Source organism: Dasypus novemcinctus, chromosome 15 (assembly GCF_030445035.2).
Source record: "Dasypus novemcinctus isolate mDasNov1 chromosome 15, mDasNov1.1.hap2, whole genome shotgun sequence".
Classification (NCBI taxonomy): domain Eukaryota; kingdom Metazoa; phylum Chordata; class Mammalia; order Cingulata; family Dasypodidae; genus Dasypus; species Dasypus novemcinctus.
Genome location: NC_080687.1, coordinates 8,466,087 through 8,481,627, shown reverse-complemented (window position 1 = coordinate 8,481,627; position 15,541 = coordinate 8,466,087). Strand labels below are relative to the sequence as shown.

At 49.4% G+C, this 15,541-nt stretch overlaps 1 long non-coding RNA gene across 1 annotated transcript; it reads right to left on the bottom strand.

Moving 5' to 3' along the window:
- Positions 1-1,915: 1,915 nt before the first annotated feature.
- On the bottom strand, positions 1,916-13,910 carry LOC101413794 (uncharacterized). The gene is made up of 3 exons (XR_189009.4): positions 13,477-13,910; positions 11,704-11,868; positions 1,916-4,160 (listed from the first exon to the last, which is right to left on the bottom strand). It is a non-coding gene; the product is annotated as an uncharacterized lncRNA (long non-coding RNA).
- Between the last annotated feature and the right edge of the window lie 1,631 nt (positions 13,911-15,541).

The window sequence follows — 15,541 nt, the reverse complement described above, 5'->3', positions numbered from 1 at the left end:
TTGTCTGTCCCACCTCCTCCATCTCCCCGCACAGCAGGCAGCCTGGGATCTGCCTGTGGAGACGGAGGGCCGGGAAGGCCCTGATGGCGGGGCTGGGGTGGCCGCAGCCCCTGGGAGGCAGGAGCTGGGCCCGGACCCCGGGCTTTGGGGGGCCATGGCCTGGAGGCCCTCCCTGTGCTGGCCAGGCCTGGGCAGGGGGCCCCGGGCAGGTGGGCCGCGTGGCTTCCTCAGGGGGCGTCCCTGGGGCCCCTGACAGAACTGGCTGTGAGGTTTCCCACATCTCAGAGGGCCTCGATGGTTTCCAGGTCTTTCTCGAAGCTGCCCCTTTGGCTCTTGGTCTTTAGGTCGTGGCCCTCCTGGTTTGAGCGGCCGCAGGGGCAGCCTGTGCTGTGCCCTCCTCCAGCCGGACACTTCTGGAAGCCGCTCCAGCCGGCGCCCGGCACCCCAGGGCCCTGGCCTCCCAGCGGCCGCCCTCCTCAGCCCACGCCGCCCCGCTGTCACTCGGGTGTCTTTGCAGGCGAGGCCACTGCCTCCCGGCAGCCGGGGCGGCCCACGAGGCCCGGGGCCTGTCCTGCCTTTGTGGGGAGCCACGGGCCCTTCTCCGCGGGCTTCAGAAGTTCCTCAGTGCCACCACTCCCCCTCAAGGCCTCGCTGCCACTCGCTGCAGGAGTCTCCATGGCGACAAGGCCGAGCTGCGGGGGGCCGCTGACTCCACTTGCAGACGAGTTCCTCTTCTCTGGTTTCTTCATTTGTTCAACAGAAACTTAGGGCCCAGGCTTTTGTTTTTTAAAAAGAAATCACAAAATGGGAACTCCCTCAGCTCCTTTCCTGCTTTGTGGAAAAACCACTCTATAAACATATCCTAGTTGTTACCTGCCTCTGAGGAGACCATAAAAAATAACCCACGCTTTTTCCTTCTTCATTTATACGGGCTTTAAGAAGGGATCTGGTTTCTGTGTTTTTGGCAGTGAAAAGGCCCCGGGTAAACTTGTAGCCTGGAGCAGAGACCCCTGGGTCAACTGCAGAGGGTGGGAGGCTTTTTAAGCTTCTCATCGCCCACAGCAAAGGAACTCCAGGGCCCGGAAATACTGCCAGATTGGAGCTGGCAGGCCAGGCGTCTTCTCAAAGCCCCCAGCGCCCTCCAGATGCCCACACAGCCCTTTATTTTAAGGCGTATCAGAGACATCCTTTGGGGGCATGTTAGGCAGGGAACTTGCTGTTCCTGATTCGCCCACAGGAATCCGAGCAAGAAGCTAAGGGGTGCCTCTCATGGAATAAAATATGAAAATCTGTCATCAGTTTAAGCTGAACTGATATAAATATATTTGTGTCCTCTTTTACGGGGACAAATCCTGGGTCACCTTTTATAACGTCCCACGTCTCGGGAGCCTGTGCGTGGACATGGGTCGACGATAACTCAGCCTGCTGGTTCCTCCACCCCCCAAGGCTGAAGCAGGACCCCTGGCCTCCTGGAATTCCACCCCCCAGTTGTCGGGGGGTCTCCCGGGTGCTCTGCTTTGGTGGCATCTGCTCCTCCCCATCCCCTCCACAGCCCTTGGAAGTCGGGCCTCTGCGTGAGACTCCTGCCCAGGAAGGCTCTGCTCCCAGCAGCCCTGCCCCTGCTGGGTCCAGTGGCCAGCTGGTGTACCAGACACACCTGGCTGAGACAGAACCCCAGCGGGCGCGGCACAGCGTGTCATGCATTTTCAGGTCCCTTACTCTGAGCACGCTGTGCACAAATAAGCACGGAAAAGGAAGCGGTTTCTGCTCGAACCTGCTCTTCAGGGCTTTCCGTAAGAAAGAGTCCAGCTCTGCTCGCCCAGCGCCACACAGCCGGGGGACCCCAGCCTCTGGCCCTGGAGGATCCACAACAGATTGCTCTCGAAAAGACACGTGTGGGAGTCCTGACCAAGGCTGATTTTTTAAAAAAAAATTGCACGTTTATTGAAATTTTTCTCTTTTGATTTCCTGTTGTTTTCTTTGCTGTGTGAGCCACTTAAAAAGTGAATTTTACTAACGGTTCCTTTCTCCCTGCCCTGCAAATTGTCCTTAGGCTCCCAGGTGCTGGGCTGGTGGTGTTCACTGGAGAGCCCAGCACCTCATCGCGCATAGCCAGCGTGCAATAGTCGCTCCTGCGTCTGTTCAGGAGGGTTTGGAATTTAACCTTTGACCTGGGTGCTCCATCTGCTCAAGACCCGGGTCTGAACAAAGAGCCATGTGTGTTTGGAGTAAATGAGGCACCACGTGGCAACCTGGGCGTTGCCTGACTATGAAAATAGCTGCCGGGTTAATTAGAGTCCAGAGGTTCTTGCTTTCCCTTAGGGATTTCTGTTAGGTACTTTATCCCATTGTTTCAACTTAGTACATTTTAAGTGTGAAGGAATTATCTGCACGTAAAGCAAATATGTTCCAACATCTTTTCTCTTCCCTAAAGTGGGGTCTTCTCAGACCCTTGGCATCTTAAAATAAGTTGAGTTTTTATTTATGAGATAAACTCTTCTATATATATTTCAAACGTTTATGGGAATAAAAGGTGCATCTACAGAAGTGTAACAATGTATGTTTACATGTCTGTCATGAGACATAGTCACACCTCATACTCACTTCCAAGTTTTCATTTAGATGAACAGGTACAAAGGAAGTTACATATTTTTTTTTTCTTTCTTTAAAAAGAATAACTTGGTATGATACCCTTAATTGAGAGTAAAATGAATATAATCAGATTTTACCCTACTCTGGAGTGCATATTAAAATACACCATTAAGCGTGTCCCACCTCACTGTCCAAGGGTTTTATAGGACAGTGTAAAAATGGCAATGAGGAGAAACCGGGCCTTCTTCACGGAAGTTTTGAAAACCTCCTCTCTTGGAGTGGGTAATTCAGGTGGTACACAGCTTGTCGTTGACACAGTTGGCCATTTTTTCTTATGAGTATTTGGCACCCGCTTTATTTCATGCAGTTCCAAAATTAGGGAAAGTCCAAATCCTTTCTAATTGCAAAAGTTGGTTCAGGCTGCCTTTAAAGTGCTTTTAATTTTTGTTGCTTTTCTCCACAGTCTCTTCAATATCAGTCATGGGCGGCTTTATTAACACTGTTTTTCTTTATTTATCTGTTGTCCAATGAGCACGCAACTGACGAATCTGAAGAGAAGCAGAGAAAGGGCGAGCCCCCCCGTCCGTGGCTCCTCCCAGGCCCGCCTCGAACGCCCCTTCCTCTTCCGCGAAGGAGGCGCGGGGCAGCTGGGGCGGCCGCGCGCTCGGGGCCCGGGGCCCGGTTTGCGTCTTCTGAAGGCGCTTGCCCTGCTCTGCTTTATGGCTCTTTGGAGAGCGTCATGGCCGTTCCTGAACGGAGAGAAGGGGCCAAGCGCAGCGCCAGCCTCCATGGCACCCGTCGCGTACGAAGCCCTCGCTTCAGGTGCTTCTCCAGGGTCTCGAGTTCCAGGGACAGAAGGGGTAGCAAACGACAGTCATGGCCTGCCTGGCCCGGGGAGATGAGGAATCTTACTAAGCAGCCAGGCCAGCACGGCTCCCCGAGGCCCGCCCGGAGGAGGGGGCTCAGGCACCTCCGGCTCTCCTGGTGGGGGTCGGGCCGTGTTCCATCTCATCCTGCACCCCCGGATGTCTCCTCAAGAGCACGGCAGCCCAAAGAACTCAAGGTCACGGTCCGAGGAAGAAGCTTGCTTGCCGGTTCCAGGCGCAGCGTCCACCTGACGGACGCGTCTGTCCTGCCCCCAAGTCCCTGGTGGAGGGACTCCCACCAGCGTGTCTCGGCCTCTGAGCCAGTGAACTGGCCGTTGTTTCCTTTCTGTTTAGCCTTCTGCCCCGGCTGCCACAGCGGAGCCCCACAGCTGGGGGCCTTACACCAGCCGAAGCACGTCGTCTCGCGGTCCTGGAGAGCTGCAGACCACGAGACCACGGTCAAGGGGCCACTGGACCATGCTCCTCCAGAACCCGCAGGGAGGCTCCTTCCCCGCTCTGGAGCTCGCCCGCCCTCCTGGGTGTGCCTCGATTTGCAGGGCAGCCCTCCAGTCTGCACGCCCCTTCCTGTGACCTTCCCCGGGTCTGTCTGCGACTGACTCCAAGTTTCTTCGTCTTATAAGGACACCCTTCCTGTTGGATTAGGGACTCGTTGATGGGACCAGGGGTTAGGGCAGCAACAGACTAAAAAAAAGAATTATTGAAGCACATCACTCACATATAAACGTACATACGCAATAAGTATATAGTAATAGTTGTGAACTTACAAAACAAACATACATAACATCATACAGGACTCTCAGAACTCACCCTACTACCAATACCTTGCATTATTGTTGAACATTTTAAACTAACGATTAAAGAGCATTGCCAAAATATTACTACCAACCAAAGTATTTTCCCCCAACCCACCTGGAGCAGTTTGATATGGTTGTGAATTCCAAAAAAAAATTATTGGATTATGTTTGTAATCTGATCTGTACCTGGGCATGACTGAGTTATGATTAGGGCATCGAGTCTCCACCCCTTGGTGAGTGGGGACTCACAGATACAAGGCACAGTGAAGAACAGAGTTGGGGGTTTTCTGATGTCAGAGTTTTGATGTTGGAGTTTGATGCTGAAGACTTACGCTGGAGCCCTGGGGAAGTCAGCTCACAGAGGAAAGAGAAGCCAGCCCCAGGAAGAGAGGAACCTTGAACCCGGAGAAAAGCCAGCCTCAGGAACGTAGGAACCCAGGAAGCCTGAACCCTCGCAGATATCGGCAACTGTCTTGCTCCAAATAGACTTTGGTGAGAGAAGTAACTTACGCCCTGATGGCCTGGTATCTGTAAGCTCCTGCCCCAAATAAACACCCTTTATAAAAACCAATCCATTTCTGTTATTTTGTATCAGCACCCCTTTGGCTGACTAATATACCACCCTATTATTATTATCTCTATATCATTTATATATGAACATACATAAACAATAAGTGTATAGTAAAAGTTGTGGACTTACAAAGCAAACGTGCACTTTTTGGGAAGGCTCAGTCCTAGCTGACACTTGGGCTTGTCTGCTCCTTGTTCGGCTGTGCTCCAGGAAAGAGAGCGATGGTGTCTGCGCCCCCTACAGCAAACCCACCCTCGACTCCAAGTGGCCCCACTGGTGGCAGGTAATTTTCACTTAGCTCTTAACCTCCCCAGCTTCTTCCCATTTGGATTCCTGGTGGTCAAGTACGAATGGTGCTTCATGACCTTCGGGCACCAGCTGCCCCTCCACCCTTTCCTCTGAGGTCCAGTTCTGCAGCGCCCTGGTTTCTGGAGCTCTAACCTCTTTCCCCGCAGGGAGATGACTAATGCAAAAAGCCATGTATCACACCAAGGGCTGCTAGACAGCCCGAGTGCTCTTGCGAGATGTACTTTCAACAGTCTCGTCCTTGGAACCAAGGCTAGGATTAGTCAAAAATTTGAAAGTCCCAATTTTGTCCCTTCTGCTCTTGAATTCCTTTATCCCCCGAGGACATGATGGGAAAGATTTAATCCCACTTATATCCCGGGCGGGTTCCACTCAGTCCTGTGGCTCAGTGCCACTCTGGGGTGGCCTCAGAAAAAACTCACCACTGGCACAACCTGTCCACCTTCACCTTTTTTTTCGGTCTGGTTGAAGCAGATTTCCATGGCAGGGCAATGAAGGGGGATCTGGGGCTGGGGAGGCTCGGTAAGGGGGGGCCTTATTTAGTGTTTTCCAAATCTTTCAAGTGTCCCTCTGTGCTACTGTCCACTCAGAAGTCTGGAGTGGACCTGCCTGGCGAGTGTTCCCAGGTTGGTGGGTGGCAGCAGGGGAAGCGGGGTGCCCCGCCAGGGGCTAACGCAGGTCAAGGCTCTGACATTCTCTAGTCCTGGGAAAGCATCCACAGCCTCCACCCACCCAGCCTGCCCCCAACGAGTCTGTCATGGCCAAGCCCAGCTGCTCCCCATTTCCTGCTCCAAAAATGGAAGAAATCTTGCTAGATAGACACTTGGTCAAGTTATCCAAGCTGTAATGATTTAAAAAAAAATTGGAGACAGAGGGGAGCAGGGAAAGGGAGAGAAAAGAGGCATGGGGCTGGGTGGTTGGAAAGTTTAGGGTGGAGCTGTGGAGAGAGAAACTAACTGTGAGGCGGGACAGGAATAGAGAGGAGAGGCTGCTTTCCCAGAGCATGTGGTGACTAAGTGTACGGGTCCCTTGGGCTTTTGGAATCGCTCTTGTTTGCAGGATCGCGTTTATCTGGGTGCAGGCTGTGCAAAGATCTCCCGTCTCAGTGGCTCCTGCACCTGCCCGTGTCTACAGGACCCTGCTGGGAGCCTAAGGGCTGAGGGGAGCCTGGGATCAGGGTGTGAGGAAGGACCTGGGGTTTCTCTGCATTACTTTGCAGGTAAAAAGTGGGGTGCAGGGGAGGAGGGGACCTTGGTTTACATGCAAAGCACGCCCTGGAACCTGCAGTCGCAGCTGCCTGCCCGGCTGGCTGCTGGGGGCAGGAGGAGGGAAGGTCAATTGCAGATAGAAACCCCCAGGATTGTCGGCTGTCGGCAGAAGGAAAGGGGAGGGGACGAGAGAAAACACCAAAGTTTACTGTCCTCTGCATGACCAGCTTTTGTTGCTCGCACCGTTCTCCTGGAGTAAGACATGGCTTCTCGATCAAGCAGTCCCTCCCCGCAGGAGAGAAGACAACTCACTCCTCTCTTGTTGATGGCATTTGTAGAGTGTTCAGAAAATGGCTGAAAGAAATTCAACTAAAAGAGTTCGTGTTTTCGTGTCGGTCTCTTTGTGCCCACAGATGACTCTGAAATGCTTGCTGGGCCATATGGAGTGGATATTCCAGAAGGAAATTACCTACCTCTCTCTGTTTCTACTCACCAGCTTTTCGCTTTGTCAAGAGGCCCTCTGAAGACGCCTTTTTCTTACCTGTCTCTGACATGGGTAATTGTTTGTCTTTCAGTCTACACCAGATAAGGAACCCTGTCTCGAGATTGTCTAATTCTCTTAACTAAACAATAGCCGAATCACCCAGAGCAATTTGCAAAGAAATAAAAGAATTCCGTACAGATGTTAAGTATATTTTTTTCTCTTCAGGGCACTTTGCTCTGTATTATTTTAAATCGAATAATGGATTGGAAAGCTCAGTGAATCCCATAAGAGGGGGAATTTTTCAACATTTACTGAGTTTATTTTCTAGATAGGAAACCGTAGCTCGGGAGGGGTAGCTGCAGCCCCCAACAGCAGTTCCAGGGGCTCAGGTGCCTGCCCAGCAGGGCGGGGGCGCTGGGGGCTTCTAGGAGGGGTGGGTGCTGTGCCTGGGTCTCGAGGCTCCCCACCCCCAGCTCCAGCCCCAGCCCCTGCTTCTGCCCTCCAGGGCTCCAGGCCACTCGCCTTCTGCTCTGGTTCCCCTGTGGCCGATCCTTCTGGGCAAGCTGGGCAGAGGAGTCGTTCCAACCCCGGAAAGAATGGATGAATACGGGTCAGCGAGGCCACCAAGAGAAAGTTCCAGAAGGAAAGCAAGGGCTGAGGGAGGCCGGCGGCGGCTCCAGCACAGCCACCTCTGGGGGCTGCTGGGTGGAGGCCCTTTCCTAGGTGGGGGCAGCCCCGGGGACCCCTGGCCTGGGAAGCAGGCAGGAGGGAGGGTGGGCCCCTGGCCCGCGGTCATCTCCCAGATGGACGACGCCCGTCAGGGGCCACGAGGCGACTCCCAGAGCCGCTTCGCCCCTCGAGAAGAGGAAAAGGCGTGACTGTGGACGGAGAGGGTTGGTGCGAGGACACTGCCCACCGGTGACACGCGACACACGCTCAGCCCCTTCCCGTTTTCCAGGGGTGTCATATTTTACTCTTTAAGCTGCAGACGTTTTTGTTCCGATAAAACCATCTGGAATTTTGGTCCAGTTGTCACATGTATCCTTTTTACACTCAATACTTACTAGGTCCAACAATACATTTTGTTAATTTCCTCTCTACCATTGCTTCTTTACTTGCCCTTCTGGATTAATTTTTCTTCTTGCTTGTCGGTATCTTCTAGTAATCCGTGCAGGGACTCTGAGTGGGGCACTTCCTCAGCTCTTGTGTGGCCAAAATTGTCTTTATTTTGTCCTCATACTTCAATGATTGTTTGCTTGGGTAAAGAATTCTAGAACAAGATTACTTTTCCTTAGCACTTCAAAAAGTTGCCACTCCATGCTCTTCTCGTGTTCAGGGGGTGTGGTATCAGACCCATGCCTGCCTCACGGTCAGGGACATGTTCCTTTCTCTCTGGAAAGTTGTAGGAATCCTTCTTTATCTTTGATATTCTGACATTTTACCCCAATTTTTATAAGGGCGGATTTGTTTGTGTGTGTATTTTTCTTCCAGATTCTATCAATTTGAGGACTTCAGTTTTTGGAAATTCTTTATCAGTTTTTTCTTTTTGTTTTTAAAGATTTATTTATTTCTTCTCCCACCCCCACCCCATTTCCCCCAGTGTCTGCTCTCTGTGTCCATTCACTGTGTGTTCTTCCACGTCTGCTTGTGTTCTCATTAGGTGGCTCTGGGAACCGATCTTGGGCTCTTCCGGAGTGGGAGAGAGACGATTACTCTCTTGTGCCACCTCAGCTCCCTTTTCTGCTATGTCTTCTTATTTTCTCTCCTCTGTGTCTCTTGTTGCATCATCTTGCTGCGCCAGCTCTCAGTGTCGGCCGGCACTTCTGCGCGGGGCGGCTTTCCTGCGCTGAGCGACATTCTCATGCGGGGGGCACTACTGCGCGGGGCGACCTTCCAGCACGGGCCAGCACTCCGTGTGGGCTAGCTCACCACGTGGGCCACCTTGCCCTCACCAGGAGGCCCTGGGCATTGAACCCTGAACTTCCTGTATGATAGATAGGTGCCCAATTGGTTGAGCCACATCTGTTTCCCTTCTCTATCATTTTTTAAAGCTTACCTCTGTTCCTTTCTCTCAATTTTCTCCTCCTGGAACTCTTAAAGACAGCGTTCGGACCTCCTGAACCTGTAGTCTGAAGTGTTCCTTACTTTTCCCTCTTGTACTCCATTTCTTCATCCTTGCGTGTTGCTTGCTGGGTGATTTCCTCCTGTGTTCACCTGTGTTCTGGTCCTTGGGCCACCCATTGCGTTCTCTCTCTGATCAATCATATAAACGAACCCCATCTGCACAGCGGGAGGGGGCAGCCGCCTGGGTCACCTCTGCTCCGCTCTTCCAGGAGGCACCTGCACAGGTGCCTGCACCTGGTGCCTAAGCGTCCCCTGCTCCTCGCTCCCCTCACCGGGCAGGATAAAGATTTGGTGCTGCCTGCTCCTTCTGCGGGTGCCTTGGACTGTGGTTTTGCTCTTCTACCTGATCTTTTCAGTCTTTAGGGATGTTCACGGTTTCGGGTTCACTAAAAATTCCCTTCTAGTTTTTCAAATATGGTTACATATATTTTCCACACTTCTAAAAATACGATGCAAGAGTCGGGAGGGTGGAGGAAGCAGCAGTATGCATTTTGACCACCATCCTGAGAAAGGAGGTCTTCAGATAAAAGTGCATACAGAAGTTCAAGACGGAAAAGAGAGGGATGTGAAGCACATTTGGTTGAAACAGGGCAGGGGCAAAAGGGACTGCTGGAAGTTCCGCCATTTGTCACTCTGCGGCATGCCTTTCTCAGCGCTGTCATGATACCTTCAGTGAAGATTTATGATACTTTCCAAAAATTTTAAAGACCTGAACCTTTCTTCTCTTTGAGTAGTTCCCTGTTAAGGCAGTTCTAGGAGTGGGCCAGCCTTATCCAGGTAAGTTGTTTCTAGATAAAAGGCATTTTCTCTCTTTAGGAAAATTAAAAATCATCATATCTGACTAGCTAGTGAACAGAGAAATTTTTAAAATCACTTAGGCATTTATTATCAGGTAGGCAGACCCTTGTTTTTTCTAAAAACTTTGTTTTTTTAAGATTTATTTCTCTCTCCTCACTGCCCCTGCCGCCCTGTTGTCTCCTCTGTGTGTCCATTCACTGTGTGTTTTCTGTGTCCGCTTGCATTCTTGTCAGTGGCACCAGGAATCTGTGTTTCTTTTTGTTGCGTCATCTTGCTGTGTCAGCTCTCCGTGTGTGCGGCCCCACTCCTGGGCAGGCTGCACTTTTTTCACGTGGGGCAGCTCTCCTTACGGGGTGCACTCCTTGTGCGTGGGGCTCCCCTACATGGGGGACACCCCTGCGTGGCACAGCACTCCTTGTGCACGTCAGCACTGCATGTGGGCCAGCTCACCACATGGGTCAGGAGGCCCTGGGTTTGAACCCTGGACTTCCCATGTGGTAGGCAGATGCTCTATCATTTGAGCCAAATCTGCTTCCCCTAATAAATTTAATACAAATGAATGTCAAAAATTCACTTAAGCTAATTGACCATCAGTTAGAGTAAATTAGTGAATTGTATCAATAGTTACTCTTTGGAGTCCTATTTACACATAAGCTTTCATCTACATCATGGAAAGTTTATTCATATCTCCAGCTTTTCCAAATACTGAGATTTTTTTCGTTCACCTAGGACCATAAAATAGATTCCAGGCAGTATGATTGACCTATTCTCGCTTCACATTCAGCTCATCACAGGAAGCTGGTTTGTTGCTTGCAGATTCGTCATTCATTCCCTCACCCCCATTCTCTTCCCAACAGCCACCACTCTTCACCCTGGTTGAAGAGGTTGGAGAGAAGCTGAGTTCAGCCCGTCTGCAGAGGTGGGGCACGTGGCCTGGGCTGAGCGTTCGGTGCCTCTGGACACAGAGACTGGCTGCAGATGGGCGTGTGACCTTAGGGGGCCCAGTCTGAATGAATATTCAGGTTTTTCTTGGCAAGGCTGGCAGGGATGCTCTCTCCTCCACCCCACCCCGGCTAGAAGGAGAAAGCCACAGCCCTGCAAGGAGTGGAGGCCACGGAGAACCGTACGTGGAGTAAGCCTAGGAAGACGCTGATACCAAGGAGGAGAGGTGAAGAGGGGGCAGGGGGTTCTGGCTGACAGTGTTGAGCCACTGGGCCAAGCCTTTTCTGAAGCCAAGAGAACCTCTGGCATTTTTAGTTACAAAACCAACAAATCCCCTTAACTGCTTAAGCCAGTTTGAGTGATACTTAATTGTCACCTGCAGTCAGAGTAATATAGTTTAGCGATAAGAATTAATGTAGAACTTAACTGTTCACAGATCCTATTATCTAATATCATTTTCACAACATCTCCTGCGAAGCATTCGGAAGAGCTGTTATTCTTCTCATTTTATATGGTGGAGACCCTGAAGGCCTTGTCCTGGGCCAACCAGGTGGTTAAGAAAAAGTTATTTGAAGACAGGAAGTGTGTACGTATTATAAATTTGTATTCTCAGCCTCTCTTAGAGTCCTTGTCAACTAGATAATGACAAATGTTTGCTGAATGAATGAATAAATGGAAGAGTAGAGCTGGTACAGTAAGAGAAGTAATAGGCTTGGTTTTGGTTATTCATTCATTTTTCCAACTTTGTTTAACACATGTCTACTATGTGCCAGGCCTAAGGCTAAATGAGCCAAAGGTTCTTTGTACAAGCATCTCTAGTGGAAAAGAAAGGAAGAAAAGGAAAGTGTTGGCATTGTCAATATTCTTATGCTCTCTTAAATTTTCCAACAGGAGAGTCTTTATATTTGAAGTCCTGAAATGACTAGTAGGGAGACTCCTTGGATCTTAAGATCTCCTCTTTGCTGCTGCACCCACCCATCACTTCTGCCCTGCTTACCTTGTGAACGGACCCTTCCCAGGTAGAAAGTCAGGTCAGCCATTGAGTGTTGCAAGGGCACAGTGCAGGCTGAAGGGCTCACAAACACTGACTTATGTTCTTCTCGGTGTCAACGTCTCTCGGGCAGCAAGCTAAGAATGTTCACTCACTCAAGTCTCTGGGGGACTGAAGAGAGTTGAATTTTACGATTTTAGTAACGGATTATGGTAGACCAAAAATCCGTACTTGGGAAGCAGATGTAGCTCAAGTGACAGAATTTCCACTTAGCATTTGTGAGGAACTGGGTTCAATCCCTTGAGCCTTCTGGTGAAAAAGAAGAAGAAAAAGTGTGCCCGTGCAGCGTGCCAGTGCCCACACGAGTGCCCGCGTGGTGAGCCAGTGCCCTGCGCAAGTGAGTCACACAGCAAGATGATGATGCATCAAAAAAAAAAGAAAGACAAAGGGAGAGTCAAGGTGAAGCACAGCAGAAACCAGGAACTGAGGTGGCGCAATTGACAGGGAACCTCTCTCCCCATCAGAAGTCTCCAGGATCAAATCCAGGTGAATCCTAGAGGAGAAAAAATGAGAAGACAACACAGACAGCAGAATCAAAATAGCAGGGCAGGAGGAGGGGAAGGGGGGGAAATAAATAAATAAATCTTTTAAAAAAATAACATATACAAAAACAAAATACTTTTTAAAAATCTGTACTTAACGGTTGAAGACAACACATAGATTTGAGACTTCATCAGATTTTTTTGTTGTTCTTGTTAAAGATTTATTTTTATGTATTTATTTCCTTCCCCCGCATTGTTTGTGCTCACTGTCTGCTCTCTGTGTCCATTCGCTGTGTGCTCTCTGTGTCTGCTCTTCACTTCAGGAAACACTGGGAACCAAATCTGGGCCCTCCCATGTGGGAGAGAGATGCTCAGTCGCTTGAGCTACCTCTGCTCCCTGCTTTGTTGTGTCTCTCACTGTGTTTCCTATTTGTGTCTCCTTGTTGTGTCAGCTTGCTGTGCCAGCCCATTGGGTCAGCTCACTGTCTTGTTTGTCTTCACTAGGAGGCGTCAGGAACTGAATCCAGGTCCTCTCTTGTGGTAGGCAGGAGCTCAATCGCTTGAGCCACATCTGCTTCCCTCAATCAGATTTTAGAGGAACAAGGAAATAGGAGGAAAATCATTCTGTGGATTGAGGCACTAACCAAGTGGTCAGGAAAATAGCCTGAATTTTTAATTCCCCAGCAATACAACATATAACTACAAGAAGACACAACTGAGAAATTTATCTCCTTCTGAGGGAAACTTTAAGGAATTGATGGAATTCACGGGTGAAAATTGTTTCAAGATTTAAAAACTCAACAGGGGTCTGCTTCCCTTTTCCCTGTCCTTTGAGAGGGGCAGAGAAAAAGAAAGGCATGTTGGATGCATTTTGGAAGTTTGGGAAGCTCAGCACTGAGTAGTGGAAAGCTTTGAATCCGGCCTCTGACAATTGAGACAACTTAATTCCTCTGAGATTCATTTTCTCTACCTGGAAAACAGTAGTACTATTTCCCTTCCCAGGGTGTCGTGGCAACTGGAGAATTGCCGGGTGTGTACTAGACGTGCAGGAAATGGCAGCCGTTAGTTTGTACTTTTTCTCTAAGTAGGACAGACTTGGACTCATTAAAAAAGTGTTTTCACACGTATTTCTTGCTTTTCTTTAAAAAAAAAAAGTCTCTTTAGAGAGTCCATTAGCACAGAAAGAAAAAGAAAATGAAGAACATACGGTACATTTCAGAGAATCACGATTTCTTACTTGAAATTCGGCGGCCGCTGCAGGAGGCGGTGGAGCTGTGGCCTCTGGCTTCCTTTCCGTGCTCCCTCACTGCTCTCCGCCAGGAGCAGGCAGGCCCGCCTTCTCCAACACCGTTCCCTTCCCGAGGCTCCTGCTTCCCGGAATGGCTCCGGGGCCTGAGCCAACTAGCCGCAGGGGAGGACGACCGCTGGCTGCACGGCAGGTTCCCGCGACTCTCTGTCAAGCGTTCAAAAGTTTAACTCCTCACCCCTAAACTTTGCGCTGTTCGCCTTGGCCATTTCCTGCGTCCTGGAAGTTGGGGCCCGCAGGCAGGCGCCCGGGCACGATTGGTTCACACGGGCCACAGGATGGGTGGCGGTGAGCGCTCAGGGTCGCCCCCTCTGGGCACCCGGCAAGCGCCTCGGAGCGACCCAGCTGCAGCGCACCCGGGGGCGTGGGCACAAGGCTCAGGTGGGACCCAGGGGCCTGGAGCGCCCCCGCTGACCCCCCCTTAGCTGCACTGTTCTGATGAGGGACGGTGACAGGGTGGAGGTTTGCAAGTACTGGGCAATAGAAGCAGCTGTTTTGCACAATACCGGCAATTTGGGATGAGGTTTAGAGAATCAAAATAATTTAGGGAATGCAAGTTTTTGAAGTGCCTGCTAATTAACCAGATCTTATTTTTTTTAAGTTATAGAACTTGGATTTTGTTTTTATTTTTAGTCTTTTTGAGAGTGTGTGAAGTCGATCCTGCTGTATCCTAAAGATAAAAAGTGTCTTTGATGTGCTCAAACCATTCCTGTCTCCCACACAATCTCAAATGCCTCCCTATACCAGATTTGGGAAACTTAGTGAGCTTCTCTGTCATGAGAATTAGGAATCTACAGCTGAAGATTCTCACTTCTCAAGGTCCTAGAAGAAATTCTTTTATTTATTTATTTATTTATTTATTTATTTATTTATTTATTTATTTATTTCCCCCCCTTTCCCTGGTTGTCTGTTCTCTGTGTCTTTTTGCTGCCTCTTGTTTCTTTGTCGCTCCTGTTGTCGTCAGCGGCACGGGAAGGGTGGGCGGCGCCATTCCTGGGCAGGCTGCTCTTTCTTTCCCGCTGGGCGGCTCTCCTTACAGACGCACTCCTTACGTGTGGGGCTCCCCTACGCGGGGGACACCCCTGTGTGGCAGGGCACTTCTTGCGCGGATCAGCACTGCGCATGGGCCAGCTCCACACGGGTCAAGGAGGCCCGGGGTTTGAATCGCGGACCTCCCATGTGGTAGACAGACGCCCTAACCACTGGGCCAAGTCCATTTCCCTGGAAGAAATTCTTGAACCTTGCACTTCTTTGTCCTACTCCTTTCATATCCTGAAATTGAATTTGAGTTTGTTTCTTCCTTACAGTAAATAATTGTGTACATGGCTGTTCGCATGATATTTTTCAAAACATGTTTACTCACAATATAACAAGCAGAGGAGATTTTATTCTTTTCTTTTTCTTTTTTCTTTTTTTTGAAAGCCTGCCATTCAAAGAAGTTGATAGAGTTTATTTAATACATCCATTACTGACTCGGATAATGATTAGTTTATAGAATCACTGAGTCCAGAGGAGAAACCCACACGTATTAGATTCCAGTTGCAAGTAAGTTTGAGATAAGTTTCATTTTTAAATATGAAGATAAAATTATAAAAATGTTGAAAGAAAACAAAAGAGTATTGTAATAATTTGAAGGGGGGTGATGGGGAAGGATGCTATAACTATGATTCCCAGGATAAAAATCACAATGGAAAATATTGCTAGATTTGAGTACTGAAAACATATGTACACACATAAAAATTCTGAATAATGAAAATATATGTTGGCAATTGACAAAGCTAAAAGGCAAATAATAAACTGAGGAAAGATTGCAATATAAATGCTAGAGAAGGGCTAATATCTTTAATATATAAAGAGCTTTTAGAAAACAACAAGATGAATTCATATTTTAGCAATGGACATAACCAGGAAATTCTCAATGGAAAAAGTAAAAGTAAAAATAACCATGAACATACAAACATTTTTAATTTTCCTACTAATAAAACAAATAAAAATT